Source organism: Desmodus rotundus, chromosome 11, assembly GCF_022682495.2.
Source record: "Desmodus rotundus isolate HL8 chromosome 11, HLdesRot8A.1, whole genome shotgun sequence".
Classification (NCBI taxonomy): Eukaryota; Metazoa; Chordata; class Mammalia; order Chiroptera; family Phyllostomidae; genus Desmodus; species Desmodus rotundus.
In genome coordinates, this window is record NC_071397.1 from 58695292 (window position 1) to 58712592 (window position 17301).

Here is a 17301-nt window from a genome sequence, read left to right on the forward strand (position 1 = left end):
TGTTGGACACATCTAATGCTGTTAATACACTCTGATCTATTTCTACCTAGAGTCTCTCAGACAACACAAATACAAATCACCAAAATGAAGCCCTCAGGTGAGCAAGAGGCAAGGAAGAAACCCATCACAGAAGACTATGAATCGCTTAACCAACATCAGCCATGAGTACCACAGTGCGTTTCGCTGTGCTCACTAGAAAACGTGGGACCAGGAGTGGATGCGCGCTGGCAAAGGCAGGTGCAGAGACATGGTCAGCTAGAGAAGAGGGAGCTAGAGGCTCATAGGAGCATCACAAATAGCTAGTGGGGGACAACTCACTAGGGTGGAAAAGAGGAAGGGGAAAATGAAGGCAAATCACGAAGTTCAGAAATTCTGCTGCGAAGGTACAAGCACAAATTCTTCCATGATTTAGAAAGCAAACTTGGCTCTGCGAAATGTTTTATAATTGTGCAGTGGAGTAAGAGTAGCAAAAATCTCATCAGCGAAACCATATATAGTTTTTTCTTTTTGGGGGGCTATGAAATGCCCCCCACCCCCCACTGCACCTCATTTACCCCAGCGCCATCATGATAGAAGGATCTTGTCTATTCATTTTACAATGAGGAAATAATATATTTTTAATTACACACACGCTTTTTTATTATCACCGGTAATCAAGGTGAAGGCAGTAAAAAAATCAAAGTCTAAGAAAAATGACGGCGCCAGATGAATGCCTGGGTCATGTTCATGGAAGATCTAGGACAGAACGTCATGCTGACAGTGGGTGGATGGCGTCCAGGAGGGTGGACGGGGGGCATCATATGATGGTGCAGCACCTGGCTTTGTGTGTGGGGAAGCTGGCTGCAAAGCCAGCGCTGAGTATAAAACCTTTCACTTAGTGAATTTCCTGTAAAATCTCTACTACCTAGGCATTCACACCCAGGGCCCAGGGTTGGAAGAAGATCCCTACTCGGTTAGAGGTAGCTGTGCCCACTGGCTCCCCTCACGGCCTCTTCAGTCCATCACTACCTGACCTCCACTGGCTGCTCTCAAATGCTCACGGCCAATCCCAATGCTGGACACTGTGTCCCCTGTGACTTCTCCATAACACCATGCCATCCTCCGTGAATCTCCCCCTCTGGCTCCCATGATGCAGGCCCCTCTCCTCAGCCCCAACTAAATGACAGTGCTTCCTTAAGACTATCCACACCGATGGGTTTTCAAGCCAAGCCCATTGGTTCATCAACCATCAGTCATGAACCCTGCCAGCATTCATGATTCTCCCTGACTCCTGACCCTGATTCTCTGGGCCCCCAGTAGACATCAGTACATTTGGCGCAGGCCTTTTCAAGCCCCCATCCTAGAGAGGGTAAAACCTCACCCCATTTGGATACATACCAGACCCTCAGGGTATGAACCCGTCTCCTTTTCCAGGCTCATTTCCTGCCCCTGGGTTCCAGCCATGGTGTTTTGGTTCAAGCTCTCCTCCCTCCAGCGCCCTTTTCTTGTCTGCCTGAAGCTCCTTTCCCGGTAGCCGTGGTCCAGGGTGCGGTCTCAGATGCTCCTCCACATCTGGGTTCCCGCAGAACCTGTGATCCACTTCCACACAGTTTTCCCGCCACCAAATCGCTAAAAATGTTTGATTGCATTTCCCCGAGTTATCCTTCCTTATATTTCCGGCACTGCCAGATCACAAGGTAGTAGCTTACTCAATGTTTGTGAAATAGTCACACATGTTCATTAATGTCATCTGCTCAGCTGAAAATTTCAATTTATTTAAATTATTATTAGTCACTATAACTATCATTGCCTCAAGCACCTGCTGAGGCACAGGGACTGCAGAACCTCACTCAGAGTAACAGCTTGGGAAGACATCACAAGAAACACAAACAATGATGACTAGAACCATGCATATAAATCAATAATAATATGAGAAACGAAGAAGGAAAGGAAAATTAAATGCATAAAATAAGAAGCTCCTTTGGAAAATGTTAGAAAAGCTAAAAGCCGAAGAGAGAAAATTAAGCTTTCAAAGTCTTAAAAAAGTAATAAAAAATATCCAAAGTAATGATCACAAACTTTCATAAAACATAAGGACTGGATTAACTGAATTAACATGTTAGTGGAATTACTGTTTTTATAGGTCAAGTTGTCCAAAAGGTTCTCAAACATTTGTGAGCAGGCACCATGCAATACATGTGTGCTAGGGAAACATAAAAAATGTTTCCTTTGATGCTCTAACAGGGAGGGGCAGTATTGTTTCCTGCTTGGGTCATAGACTGTGACCCAAAATACTCTTGAAGTCTAAATCATGCAAAAAGTCCCACAGAAGTACAAACGGTAGCAAGCATTCATTTTATGATGATATTTGTTGGTTTTGAGTGGACAGGACCAATTACCATGGGACAGGAGAGGCAGATGGCCCAATATCAAACTTTTACAGAAAGGAAATGTTCCCTCTTTATAGGTTTCAGGCAATCAGGAGATAACATCAGAATGTATCATTTATCACGGCCTACTCACTCAAGTACTTATATGTTATCTATTCTGTGCTCTGGGGACACAGCAGTGGGCAAAACCACTTTCTAAAGAATATGTAAACAAATGAGAAGATGATGTCAGCTGGTGGTAAGTGCAATGGGCTGGCAGTGAAGCTGGCTGCAGGAGGGGGATGGGAAGCACTGCTGTCTTTTACAGAGGGAGAAGGAAGGGATTCTGAGCAGTGCGGAGATCAGAGGAAGTGAAGGAGTGGCAGAGGAAGGGAGGGGCAATGTTGGGGTGTGGGGGCCTCAAGCAAAGCAAGGGGGCCGTCTGACTGCAGGTGAGTGGCTGAGGGAATAGGGCAGGGGCCGACTGTGGGGTCTGTGGGCATCACTCCAAGCTGGTCAAACTGGCAGATGAATGTAATCACAAGGCATACGCAGTTTATTAAGAAGCCACTTTATCCTAGGAAACAATAGCAAATATTCACTTCCTTTTGACCACTGATCACAGAACTGGTGGCCCTGCCTGCTAACACTGACCCCAGCCAAAAAGCCTGCCTGCTAATGTATCAAAAAGAAGATAAATCATTCTCCCAAACTGATACCAGCATAAACTCTCAATCCTGTGGGGATAATATGTTTACAAGAGGCTGTACTTCACCAAGGTCATCCCAAGGAGAGTTTGGCTAGATCACACTGACATTTTCCCACTGAGGAAAGAGCAGCATATGACAGGCACTGGAGCAGAAAGGGCCAGTTTCACCTCCACAAACCAAGTCTGCTACTGGCCCTGCAGTGTGGGGCAAGCCCTGAGCCGAGGAGGAGAGTAGTCATGGAGGATCCCAGCTCTCCTGGAAGGGCTCCTGAAGGGTGAGAGAGAGGCAGGTGTCCTGCAGGGGTACGACACAGAGGCAGGTGGTCAGGGAGGGGAGGGAGCAGGTGGGTGGACAAGTGGAGCAGGAAGACTGAGCCAGTGCCTAGTGGCTGGCAAGCTCCCCCCACCCCCGCCGGCCCCTTGCTGCTTCCCTGCCTCCGGCATCGTCCTGCCCTCCTCCCCTCCTCTCACAGACCCTACACATCTGAGGGCTTCCTGGACCAAAGGTGCCCACCAAGGACTAACGGAGGCCCAAGAGCTGCCGGCAGAGCTCCAAAAGGCCCAGTGGGAAGCAGGCCTGTAAGACAAGGCTGCGCAGGTCAGCCTGCAGTTAACATCAGTTCAGGCCAAGCAGAACCTGACTGGCAGTTCTATATTTAGTAAGAAGGAAAATAAGCATTACTTAAAATAGTGTGTTGAGAAACTCTCCTACAATTTTGAGTCCGCCAGAGAAAATAATAAGATCCTTGGAGGAAAAAAGGTGACTGACCATTCAATAGGTTTTCTAGAGCTGCTTGTATTTTTAAAGAAAACACTTGGAAAAATGAAAGCTTAATAATAATGGAATGGATTTCACTGACAGAATTTTACGTACTGCAGTCAAAGGACGGGGCCAAGTACTTGGCAACTGCCCAACGCCCCCAGGGCCTACTCTGCCTGCTGGAGGGGGGAGGGGGAGGGCTGCTGGTGTCAACAGGGCGAGTCCCACGTGTGCTGTTCTCTCCTTCCAGCACAGGAGGATGGACATCACCAGCTGTCCACTCTGGAGCTGATTTGTCCTCAGGACATGATGTTGACCAATGATACGTGACTGGGGGTGGGGTGTGATGCTTCTAGACAAAAGGACTGTGGGCCACCAGGGGATGTGAAGTGCCTTCCGTGCTGCACGGGCAGGCAAAGCCTTGGTGGGGAGGCTCCTCAGGCTGGGCCCGTCGGGCGTCTGACAAAGAGCCCACGGAACGTGACGTGCACTTTCCTGACGCTAGGCCCGTGGTTTCAGAGGTGCTTGTGAAGTGCAGTGGTCTAGCCTGCTCTGAATCATACAGAAAAGAGCAGCCAGGAGGAAACCCATTTGTAAGAAACAGAAAATTCAAATGCTCAATATTTGAGCGTCTTCCCACTCCTACTCTGAGTACACAACAAAAAATGTATATACTTCAAAGTCTCAAAGCTACTTAAAAAAAATCCTTACCAGAGGATATATTTATTGGTTTTAGAGAGAGAGGGAGGAAGAAGCGACAGGGAGAGAAACATCAACGTCAGCAACATCGATCGTCTGCTCTCGTTCCCGCCCTGACTGTGGAGGAACCCACAACCCAGCCTGTGCCCTGATGGGGGATCGGACCTACATGGTGCACAGGACAACTCCAACTTAGTCACCTGGCTCAAAACTACTCTGTGAAACTCAAAAATTGTTACAAGAAAGAATAGGTAAGAAGATAGAGAATTCAGAACCTAAGACATCTCACAGAAGGAAAGTGAGGAGTTAGTACTTGGAGTTGCAACTCTGAAGCGCCCGGTCACTCTCGCACCCGTGTTCTCTCTCTTCCCTCCTAGAAGGGGGTAAACATCCCTTCTATGGAGGCCAGTGCCACCACCAGGGCTGGGGATCCCCTCGCCTCTCCAAGGCCCTTGGCTTCTGTGGTGGATCCCTTCCTACTAGAACCAATCTGTCAACATTCCACTGTAACCCGGTTTCTCCCACCTTAATAATACCTTGTGCCGCATGCAGTTCAACTTCCCCAAAGTCTGTCTGTCTTCGTGGTTCTGTCTTTCCCCGTCCTCTCAGACCTTCCCCCTGACCCTGAACTTACTGCCACAAAAGCTATGAAAGGCTCCATTTGTAAAATGTTTCACGAAGTTAAAGTTCGATTTTTTGGATTGCTATGTCTTTTTAGCATAGCTGTACAAGTTATTCTGCAGCTCGAAAACCACAAATTTGAAAAGTAATCTGGAATGAGAAAGACATAAGCCACAGCTGTTAAAGGTCAGAGATGTTCAGTTAACCTACCAGAGATGACTTTTTTCTTAAAAAAATTTAAAAAGGTTAAAATCTAAGCTTTTCAGATGATAGCATTAATACAAGATTGTTGTGACTAGAAAAATAACTAGAAAAATAACACAATATGACAATGTTTGAAAGCAAAGCTAATCTGCCAACACCTCAATCCCAGTCACCCACAGCAAATCTGTAATATCGACACCATGTACACCTTCTCCCCTGTCTCAGTGTTCCCTGTTCATCCACCCTCTGCCTTCACTGCTCCTCGAAAGTGCTCTTGTCAACATCACCAAGGGACACACTTTGTCAAATCCAAGAACTCCTCTTCCTTCTTTATCCGTCCAGCCAAACACTCAGAGTGTCGTCTGCCACTCCCTCCTTCTACCACCTCTTCCTTCGCTCAGGTCCCCTGGTCCGTGGTTTGCTTTGCTGGTTTTCCTTGCCCCCCCCCCCCCCCCCCCCCTACTGCTTCTCAGGCTCCTTGGCTGGTTCTTCCTCCTCCCACTGACCTCTAGATGTCAGTCCTGGGCCCTCTCACTCTTTTCAAGCTCCTCCCTGTGATTCTGTCTTTGCCCCTGGATTCAGCTACACACTTAGGCCAAACATTCCCACACTTAAAACCCCAACTCGGACCTCTCCTTGGACTGTAAGTCTCCAATATCCAACTCCTCTACCTAACTCCTGATGCTGTCCTTAGTCCGTCCCTGTAAAGGCGCCACCTCACTGCCCCAAGTCCCTACCCTGATCCAGTCCTCCGCGGCACTCAGGCTCGCTTGCCACCCCAGCCCTCGACCGGCATGCTCAGCTCACCTCTGCCAGGCTCTCCTTCCTCCTCTTCCATCCTGTGCTGCTAATTTCTTTACTCCATTTTCAGTATTCAACCAAGTCCCAACTCCTGTACAGAGGCTTCTCTTCTTATTCCTGCCCTTGCGAACTCAGTCTGGAGCAAAAGACAGGGAACCTGTGTGTGTCCCCATTTAGTCCTGTCCTGATGCTTCCACTTTACGGTATTTTACGTCATGCTTTTCCCATTACAACATTTCTAGTCTGCCTGTTACCCTCAGTGAACCCTAGGAGTAAACAGTAGATCTAGTCTACTTCTCCAAACCCAGAGGAAATGCAAACTTTTTCCTTCCTTCCTCACACCTACAGAGTTCGGCCTGTAACGGTTTTGCGTCTGGGGAAGATAGTGGAATAATGGCAGTGCTAGGTCTATTTTTCCCCACCTCCTTCTTCCGAGGACCATCAGTGTAACGCCAGGCAAAGCGGAGGGGAGAGGAGAAACTGTGCAGCAGAAAGAGACCCCACACTAAGCTCCTATGCTCTCTTATCTTTTGCCCTAAAAGATAGAGCAGGAGGCCAGAGACCACTTGTCTAGTTGGCAACCTACAGAAGACGTACCCCGGGCTTAGGGCTGACACCCTCAGAGAAACGCTTGGAAAGATCACCCCAGCTCTCTCCTGCTGAGCCTTCTCAATGTGGAGAGGAGCTAAACAATTCTCAGATTCTCATTTCTAGATACCCTCCACATTCTATTAGTTCTTCGTTTAACTTCACCTATTAAAAAGGCAAAAATACCCAGACAGACGCTGGAATGGACGTAGTCCTCCAAGAGAAAGCAGTCGAGAAGGGCGCCTGCTTTGGGTACAGAAATTAGTTCCCCTGCACCAGAGACAAAGGGCTTGGGCCAGCGCTTCCAATAAACCTGAGACTGTTCTGAATTTGAGTTAGGAGCCTCCTGGCGCCAGGAGTGGCACCAATGCCAATCCAAGTAAGATCTTGAAGTCCAGCAGAAATGAAATGAAAAAGCAAAAACATAAACACAAGTTTTACTTCTGAGCATACTTTAAGTGGAATTTCAAGCTGCAATATGGTGACGAACATTTAAGATTAAAATATAAATGTATGTATGTGTGTGTGTGTGTGCACACGTGTGTATGTGTATGATATAAATAAATGGATAAGGCAATGAGAATCTCCACTAACATGCAATAAGGGGAATAAACTCATATTTGTAAATCATTAAAAAATAAATGTATGGGTCCCTACAGTCTCCCCTTTCACACAGAGGGTATTTTTATTATTTAATAGGTCCCATAGGAGCCTACAGTCACTAGAGACATGGTGTAGAAACATACGGTACTTTTATTTCTTTAATTTAATCTTGATTGTATTTTTCCCATTACCATTTAGTACTTACACCACCCTCCCCACAGCAATCACCACACTGCTGTCCCTGATTCCTTCTTCCTTTTTGCTCAATCCCTCCACCCCCTAGTCTACCCCGCCACACTGGCTGTCATCCTGCTCTCCATCTATGAATCTGTTGCCATTTTCCTTGTTAGTTCACTTTGTTCATTAGATTCTACATATGAGTGAAATCAATATGGCATTTGTCTTTCTCTGACTGGCTTAATTCACTTAGCATAATGTGCTCCAGGTCCATCCACGCTGTCACAAAGGTGAAAATTTTCTTTTTTCCTTTTGTTTTATGGCCGAGTAATATTCCATGGTGTAAATGTCCCATCGTTGTTTCATCCACTCATTTACTGATGGACACTTGGGCTGCTTCCATATCTTGGCAATTGTAAATACGCTGCAATGAACACAGGGTGCTTGTGCTTTTTTGAATTAGTGCTTTGGGTTCCTTCGGATATATATCCACAAGTGGGACAGCCGGGTCAAAAGGCAGATTTATTTTTCATTTTTTGAGGTAACTCCATAACTGCTTTCCACAGTGGCTGCACCAGTCTGCATTCGCACCAACAGTGCAAAAGGGTTTCCCTTTCTCCACATCCTCACCAGCACTTGTTTTTTGATTTATTTGATAGCCATTCTGACAGGTGTGAGATGATATCTCACTATGGTTTTAATTTGCATTATCTCTGATGATTAGTGATGTTGAGCACCTTTTCCTGTGTCTATTGGCCATCTGTACGTCCTCTTTGGAGAAGTGTCTGTTCATGCCCTTTGCCCATTTTGTAATTAAGTTGTTTGTTTTTTGGGCATTGAGTTTTGTAAGTTCTTCATACATTTTGGATATTAACCCCTTATCAGATATATCGGCAAACATGTTCTCCCATTCTGTGGGTTGTCTTATTTTGTTGATGATTCCTTTGCTGTGCAAAAACTTTTTAGTTTTATGTAGACCCATTTGTTTATTTGTTCTTTTGCTTCCCTTGCCTGGGAAGATATATCTGACAAAATATCGCTACAAGCAATCTGAGATTTTGCTGCCTAAATTTTCTTCTACGACTTTTATGGTTTCAGGTCTAACATTTAAGTCTTTGATCCATTTTCAGTTTATTCCTGTGTGTGGTGAAAGAAGGTGGTATAGTTTCATTTTTCTGGATGTATCTGTTCCAATATCCCCAACACCATTTATTGAATAAACTACCTTTACCCCATTGTATGTGCTTGCTTTCTCTCTTGAATATTAATTGACTATAAATGTGTGGGTTTATTTCTGGGATTTCTATTCTGTTTCCACTGATGTATCAGGTAGAGGCCTGTTTTCATGCCACTACCACGTTGTTTTGAATACTATGGCTGTATAGGAAAGTATGATATTAGGTAGTGTGATTCCTTCAGCTTTGTTCTTCTTTCTCAGTATCACTGTTGCTATGTGGGGCCTTTTGTGGTTCCACATAAATTTTTGAAATATTTGTTCTAGTTCTCTGAAATACATCATTATAATCTTGATAGGAATTGCATTGAATCTATAGATCGCTTTGGGTAGCATGGACATTTTAATGATGTTAATTCTTCCTACCCACAAATATGGTATGTGCTTCCACTTATTGTGTCTTCTTTAATTTCTTTCTTCAGTGTCTTATAATTTTTTGAGTACAGGTCTTTTACATCCTTGGTTAAGTTTATTTCTAGGTATTTTATTCTTTTTGAAGGAATTGTGAATGGGATTGTTTTATTAATTTCCCTTCTGTTAGTTCATTATTGGCAATAAAAATGCAACTGATTTCTGGATATTAACTTTGTATCCTGCTACTTTGCTGAATTCATTTATCAGTTCTAGTAGTTCCTTGGTGGAATAATGGGGTTCTCTCTGTACAGTATCATGTCATCTGCAAATAAAGGCAGTTTTACTTCTTCCTTTACAATCTGAATGCCTTTTATTTCTTCTTGTCTGATTGCTATGGCAAGAACTTCCAATACTATGTTGAATAAGAGAGGTGAAAAGGGGGCATCCCTGTCTTGTTCCCAGTCTTAAGGGGAACACTTGTAGTTTCTGCCATTGAGTATGATGCTGGAAGTGGGTGTGTCATATATGTAATATATGTTTAGATATGTTCCCTCTTTTACCACTTTGTTGAGAGTTTTTATCATAAATGCATGCTGGATTTTATCAAATGCTTTTTCTTCATCTACTGATATAATCATGTGGTTTTTATCCTTCATTTTGTTTACGTGGTAAATCACACTTATTGGTTTGCAAATGTTGTATCAACTTTGCATTCCTGGAATAAATCCCACTTGATCATGGTGAATGATCTTTTTGATGCATTGCTTTATTCAGTTAGCTAATATTTTTTGAGGATTTTAGTGTCTATGTTCATCAGGGATATTAGTCTATAATTTTATTTCTTTGTAGAGTCTTTATCTGGCTTTGGAATTAGGATAATACTAGCCTCATATAATGTGTCTGGGAGTCTTCCCTCCTCTTGAATTTTGTGAAATTGTTTGAGAAGGAAAGGTGTTAGTTATTCTTCGAATGTTTGGTAAAATTCACTTGTGAAGCCATCTGTGGATTGTGAAGCTACTAGGACTGTGTTTCAGTTGATCTACCCCTTTATGTCCATCAAGACTTGCTTTACGCATGTAAGTGTTCCCATGTTGGGTGTGTAAATGTTTACTAGAGCTATATCCTCTTGTGGGATTGGTCCCTTTATATTATGTAGTATCCTTTGTCTCTTACTATAGCCTTGGTTTTAAAGTCTATTTTGGCAGATATAAGTACTGCTAATCCAGATTTTTTCTTTTCCATTTGCATGAAGTATCGTTTTCCAACCCTTTTTTAGTCTGTGTGTATCTTTTGATCTGAGATGGATCTCTTGAAGGCAACATATATATGGATCTTGTGTTCTTATCCATTCAGCTACCCTCTGTCCTTTGGTTGGAGCATTTAAGCCATTTACATTTAAAGTGATTATTGATAGATACATATCTAGTGCCATTTTAATGTCAGACTGTTTTCCTCTGTTTTTTTTTTTTTCTTTCTCTTTTTCTCCTCCTCCTTCCCCTCCCCCTCCTTCTTCAAGCAAGCCCTTCAACATTTGTTGTAGTAGTAGTCTGGTGCTAACAAATTCCTTTAGCTTTTTCTTGTCTTGGAAGATCCTTATTTCTCCTTTGATTTTAAATGATAGCCTTGCTGGGTAGAGTAGCCTTGGTTGTAGGTCCTTGCTTTTTATCACTTTGAATACTTCACTCCACTCCCTTGAGGCCTAAAATGTTCTTGTTGGGTAATCAGATGAGAGTCTAATTACTGCTCCCTTGTAGGTAACTACCTGCTTTTCTCTTGTGGCTTTTAAGATTCTCTTCTTGTCTTTAAACTTCGTCATTTCAATTATGATGTGTCTTGGTGTAGGCCTCTTTGAGTCCAACTTGTTTGGGACTCTCTGAGATTCCTGGACTTGTACGTCTTTTTCCTGTACCAAATTTGGGGAGTTTTCAGTCATTATTTCTTCAAATATGTTCTCAATCCCTTGTTCACTCTCTTCTCCTTCTGGTATTCCTATGATGCAGATGTTGTTCTGCTTCATGTTGTCCAAAATGTTTCTTAAGCTTTCCTCATTTTTCAAAAATTCTTTTTTCTTTTTGCTGCTCTGCCTGGGTGTTTTTTTCTACCTTGTTTTCCAAATCACTGATGTAATCTCTGCTTCATCTAACCTACTGTTTATTCCTTCCAGTGTATTAATTTCAGATATTTCTGACTGGTCCTTTTTTATGGTTTCTATATCTTTTTTCATGTTGTTGAGTATCCTTATAATCATTACTCTAAACTCTCTATCTGATAAATTGCTTACCTCCATTTTATCTAGTTCTTCTCCTGGAGAATTCTTTTGTCCTTTCATTTGGGGTTTCTTTGTCTTCCCATTTTGGCTGCTTCTTTGTATTTTCCACCTTATATGTTAACCTAATCAGTGATATAGCCTCAAGCTATAATTAGCAGTCTGTCTTAAGCACCACAGGGTGAGGCAGAGTAGTTCCTGTGGGCAGGGCTATTGCTTTTTCTCAGGCTGATGTCACTTGGAGAGGAGTGCTCTGCCTGAGAAAGATGGCTTCTGCAGTATGGGGAATGACTCAGTGAAGGGATCCTTGAGGCTGTTCTTCCAGTTCTCTCCCCAGAGCCACCAAACCCAGACTCACCTCAAGCATCTGTAGTCTATTCTGCCCTCCCTCTGCCACAGCCCAGGGTAAATGAAATTGGCTGCAAATGAAATTTTGTGCTTTGAACCTTTAATTTTGAACCTTTAAGAGGTTCTCTGTGTCTCCAACTGTCTCTCCCTGGGAGACAGAAACTATGCAGCTTTTCACAGCTGGATGTTATCTGGGTTCCTTTCAGGCTTTGGTGCTATAGTCTGGGGAGCCCAGCTTGGAGTTTAGACCTCACACTTCTCAGGTGGATCCCTCCAGCCGCTGAAATATCCCCCTGGAACTTCAGCTGCCACCATAGGAGCGCAGCCAGCCCTCTCATGTCTCTTCCACACTCCCTACCAGTCTGGTTGTGGTGAAGTGGTTTCTTCTGTCTGTCCTTGGTTATAAGGTTTCTCTCCAGCTAGTGGTCAGTCAGTTATTTGGGATAATTTTTCTACAATTTAGTTGTAATTCCAGATTGGTCCTGGGAGGAGGTTAGTGTAGTTTTCACTTACTACTCTGCCATCTTGGATCTCCAAAACATAATTTTAGAGGTAAGGAATCTTAAGGATTTAGAGGCCTTTTATTCTAATTTGTTCATTTTAGAGGTGAAAAAAAGTCCAAACCAAAAAACTGAGCTGTAGAGAGTGCAAATAACTTACCCTGAGAACAAAATGTGCAGGATTAGCACAGCTTTGGAGTTCTACATTTTGTCTTGGCTCAGTCAATTATTAACAGTGTGGCTTTTGTTAAAACACATCGATTGAGTTTTAATTTTCTCATTTGTAAAATGAGAGGGCTCAGCTAGATGAACACCAATGTAATTGGAAGGCATATGACTTTCCAGAGCCCAAAACCATATTGGCAAAAAAATGTACACTGAGGGAAAAGCATGAGAGGCAGCTATGAAATTAGGGGCCTGCTCACCTCCTGAAAGGCTGATTCATACCATGCTTTCATTCCAGAAAGCAGGGGCCTGAAGGACAGCCTGTGTCCATTTCCTTTGTAGGTACATACATGAGGGTGGTTAGAGTTCATTATCCCAGGCAAGAATACTCTAGCACAGAATGAAACATCTGAAGAGCCAGCTGGACACTAACTTACATGGCTTCCTCATAATGCCAGAGATCATCTTATGTTTAATGCTCAAAATCACCCCCTATACTCCTATCACACTTCGGCTAAAGTCAAGACAAGAGTTCAGGAACTGGCTAAATTTAAAGCAGCTTTCTAATTGTAAGCACAGTGTCCCTCAAAAAGTTCTTTTTGAAAATCTTCCCCCATTCACTCTTCACTAACATGTTTTGAAGATTTCTGAGAATATGGTGTTAGAGAAAACACTGTCACTAGTTCAAAAGCTCACCAAGGATGTGGATGAGTCAACATTCAAAACCACGTGCCATGTGCTCAGCTCTGATGCTCAGAGTTAATGAGCATCAGAACAGTATCACGTTCTGAGACCGTGCTCTCTGAATGGGAAAGCCTGTAGCTAGCGATAACAAATCAGTTATCATCAAGGTTAAGGAAAAACATTTCCACTCCTACTACCCTGAGGCATCTTGGTAAACCCAAAGAATCATCTAATTTTAACACTTCTGTTCATCTACACAGCAAACCACCTTTGGGATGTTCTTGGTGTTTCAAAGGTATTATTTTGTACTATATTGACTTAAGTTTGTCTTTGCCTCATTAAATTGGCTCTTCCTTCTAAAAACTGTCTTTCATAAAATGTGGAAAACTGTTGTTAATGGAGTTTATTCACAGTATACTTAGTTCACTGTTCTTTTTCAGGTCTGTAAGTTTTGTTTCATGTTAGGAGGAAAAACGCCAATCTCTCAGCTGGATAAACAAAAATGAGATACTGAGAAACCAAAAAGCTGCATTTTTGCTACTCTACATTTCTTCATCATGCCACATTCAATCACAGCACAAACACTATTCCATCCATGGAGGTAACTGCCAAGGTCAACCCTGTTGCACAGGAGACTGAGGGCATGATTCCTTTCTTCTTGAATTTACTGTGAAATTGTGAGCTTACACTGCTATGAAAGGCAGAACCAGTCTCTGAATGAAGGGTGGTAAGAAAGTCATTCAGGAGTCTTGGTGGGTCAGGAGGAGCTTTGAAAGCACCCAGAGCCTTGTGCAGCTTCCATCTCTGCTGTGAAGACTTCCTCCAGGACCCGGCCAGTGGGGCTCCCCCAGTTGAGGGGGGACTGAAGCCTGCAGCTTTCCCTCCGTCACTGTGGCAACACCCTTAGGGTATCTGACCTTTCAGATTTCTATGTCTCACATTTCCAGTCTGACTATAAATTTCCAGAATTAACTTAAGATAAATTAATATAAATTGGCTGTATGAAATTTCTCTGTATTCAAACGGTACCACCCAGCACGGAATGTCATGTCATAAATATGTGTCAATGAACTAAATTTAACTAACATTTCCCTATTACTTCAGTTTTGTTTAAAATAAAACATATTGCTGATTATAAATGTAGACAGATTTTTCAGGTAAGTCACTTATTACCCAACCTGGTTAACAAATGTAATTTCTAATGTCCAGTATTTCAACTTCTTTTTGAAGACATGGGCACAGAGGTTCTAGTCAAAATTACGTGATCCTGTCATTCACAATAAAAGAAGGAAAAAGAAAAGATTACTCAACTGTAGATTGGATAAACCTGTCCAAAAGTAAATTCCTAACGTACCCCAGACAGGAAGAAAAATGAACAGTGTTCCAGGATCTTTCAAAATTATAATTCTGATACAGATCGATTTTCTACCCACAGCTGTGGTTGGGAATGGATGAAGGCTATATAGGGAGCAGCTCTGCGCGTCTGTCAGCAAAATCCGATACCATATCCTTCCCCAGCCCTTCCCTCTCCAGACGCTCCGGGCCCTGAGTGAGTGCAGATCACACAAAGAACAGCCCCTGGTGGCTCACGCATCTGCAGGTCCTTTGACCCCTCCCTTCTCTCTGTTTGGCTTGGTCTAGCTCACCAGCTACACCAGCAGGTAGCTGTGCACGGTCGTGACCACCACAGACTGCACTGGCCAGCCGTGCAGGGTAATCTGTGGCTGCAGTATTTGCTTCCGACAATGGTGCCTCTCCCACTGTGAAAAGGAGTGGCGAACAGTGCAGGGATCATCTTTTTAATCCACACACGGAATGAATATAAACACCAGGGTCACGGGGAATCAAAAGCAGCATTACCCTAAAGTGACTGAAAACAAAAAGAGAATATCCATTTTCTAAAATGTTACTGTTTCTAGTACACAGCGTCGGGATGCTCTCCCTTCAGGAACAGATCCCATATAGGGCCCCTTTGACAGTGGTCGGTCACTGGCGGCGACACCACTGACAGCCTAATCAAAACGGAGCATATCTGTGACACCCACATTTCGTGTCCGAGCCCTGCTGCACACCCCTGAATCTCAGCCACTGCAAAATGGGTGTTACGTGAAACAAGTCTACGGCGCCGTGCGCTTCAAAGGCACCTTCACACAGGAGAGAACCCTGTTTTAATGACTCAGTGCAATATGCGATGTGTGTAATCGACAGATATGAAATCTTCCACTGGCATTACAGACAGAGGTGCTCCTCTGCCCACAGGCACGGCTCCGGTTTCTAAAGCATGGAAATGAGGAGCAGAGCAGGGAGATCTGTAAACCAAGGGGTTCTGCCCAGTTACCATCTCTTTAAATATTCACTGTGAATCTCTTTCCCCACTACTGCCACAGTACAAACAAAAGGTTGTAAGTATTTGCGTAGCTTAGTGTCAGGGGAGTTTTCATTGTGAAGTAGAGAGTCAGGCAAAGGAATTCAGTGAACTTCCGATGACACAGGCAACGGGCATCTCCCAAGCACGTTTCCTCCCCAGTTTAACCTGGAAATCTCAGGCTGCTGTGCACTCGGCTGAGAGACTTCCACTCCACACAAGCACGTGCTCAGCTGTAAAGTTTTATCTTTTCATTTACAACAGCAAACAATACATATTAGCTGGGTCTACTTTGCGTGTTACCTGTAAAGAATACTAGTATTACCAGAGTAGGACCCCCCCCCCCCCAGCTATTTGATAAGAGGAACAGTTGCAAGTATCCTCATTGAGAAGAGTTACTTCCTTGTGAGAAGCTGCCTCCCTGACAGCTGTTATTCCAGGTCCCCCTTCTTCCCCAAACTGCAGAGGTCACTGTACACCTGGGCAGTGCTGGCTTTGGGAAGATGGAAGAGAATTTTGTTTGTTAGTTTTTAATATAAACCTAAGGGACTGTGTAGTAGAGATGAGGAGGACAAGACACAGGGGTCTCTTGTAGGCAACTCAGCCCAATTCTTGCACAGTCAAGGCTGCACCTGTGAGGGCAGAAGAGGGGATGGTCCCTGTGCCCGGGCATCCTGGCCACTGCTGGCAGGACGGTCCCTGTGCCCGGGCATCCTGGCCACTGCTGGCAGGATGGTCCCTGTGCCTGCACATCCTGGCCACTGCAGACATACCCACCCAAACCCCTGAGGCTGGGGAGGCTCAGGCAAGACCAGAAGGCCCTGAGATGGCTGAATGTTACAGCTGACAGAGGCAAATTTTGTACACATGGAGAAAAGGGAAAACAGCAAAGAATGAAAGCCTAAAAGTGATTGCAACAGTCTGATGCGGAACTAGGCTGAATTAACGAACCACGTAAGTACCAGACAGGGGCTACTGGCCCCCACAGGATCTCTCTTCAGGCAATAGCTCACCCTGAAAATGAAAGAAGAAACAAGCCAAAACAGATACGGAAGACTAAAAGTCTGTTATATTTATTGCCAATACTGACAGGAACACATTCATTATATTCTATTTGACAGACACTTAATACACATCCTGCAAAACAGATACTATCTCTATTTTACAGCCGAAAAAATTGTGGCAGAAAGGTTAAATGACTTGCCCAATGTCACCCAACAAGGTTGTACATATTTCAGGCCCGACACAGCTTCATGACAAAGGCCCTAGGCAGCTACTGAGAACATTCTGAGTTCATAAATACTGTTAATATAGATCAGGGATCAACACACGTGTTCTTGGAAGGCTAAACACTAAGTATTTTAGGCTTTGTGGGCCATGCAGTCCCTGTTGCACCCACCCAGCTAAAGCACTAAAGCAGCCACAGGTACTACGTAAACAAATGGGTGTGGATGTTCTCCAGTAAAACGGGAGGCCAGTCTGCCAGCTCCCAAAACACATCAGGGGGCTGGCAAGCTGCAGAGCTGGGCCAGATCCAGCCCACCATCACCTTTTGTAAAAAAAAGCTTTATTTTTTTTAGGAATCAGATCCAGCCCACCATCGCTTTTTGTAAGCAAAGCTTTATTTTTTTTATGATTGAGATCTAGCCCACCATCTAGACTATTTCTAGACTGAAGAATAATTCACCGAGATAAAACAATGCCCTAGTTTCAAAGAAGCATTCTTGGGAGCATCCCGTGCTCTTTGTTCTAACCTTCCTTCCTTCATCCCTAAATTCCTAATTTGTAGTCCCTGTGTCCTCCCCTGCAGGTGGGAGAACCCTGATAAACACCTGGTGCCTGACAGGCTACCTCTCACTGCAAAGGATCAGAGAA

General features: G+C 43.9%; 1 protein-coding gene across 1 annotated transcript in view; it reads right to left on the bottom strand.

Moving 5' to 3' along the window:
• PREP (prolyl endopeptidase) overlaps positions 1 to 17301 on the bottom strand; it is a 105054-nt gene that overhangs the window by 22462 nt on the left and 65291 nt on the right. The window lies entirely within an intron of this gene.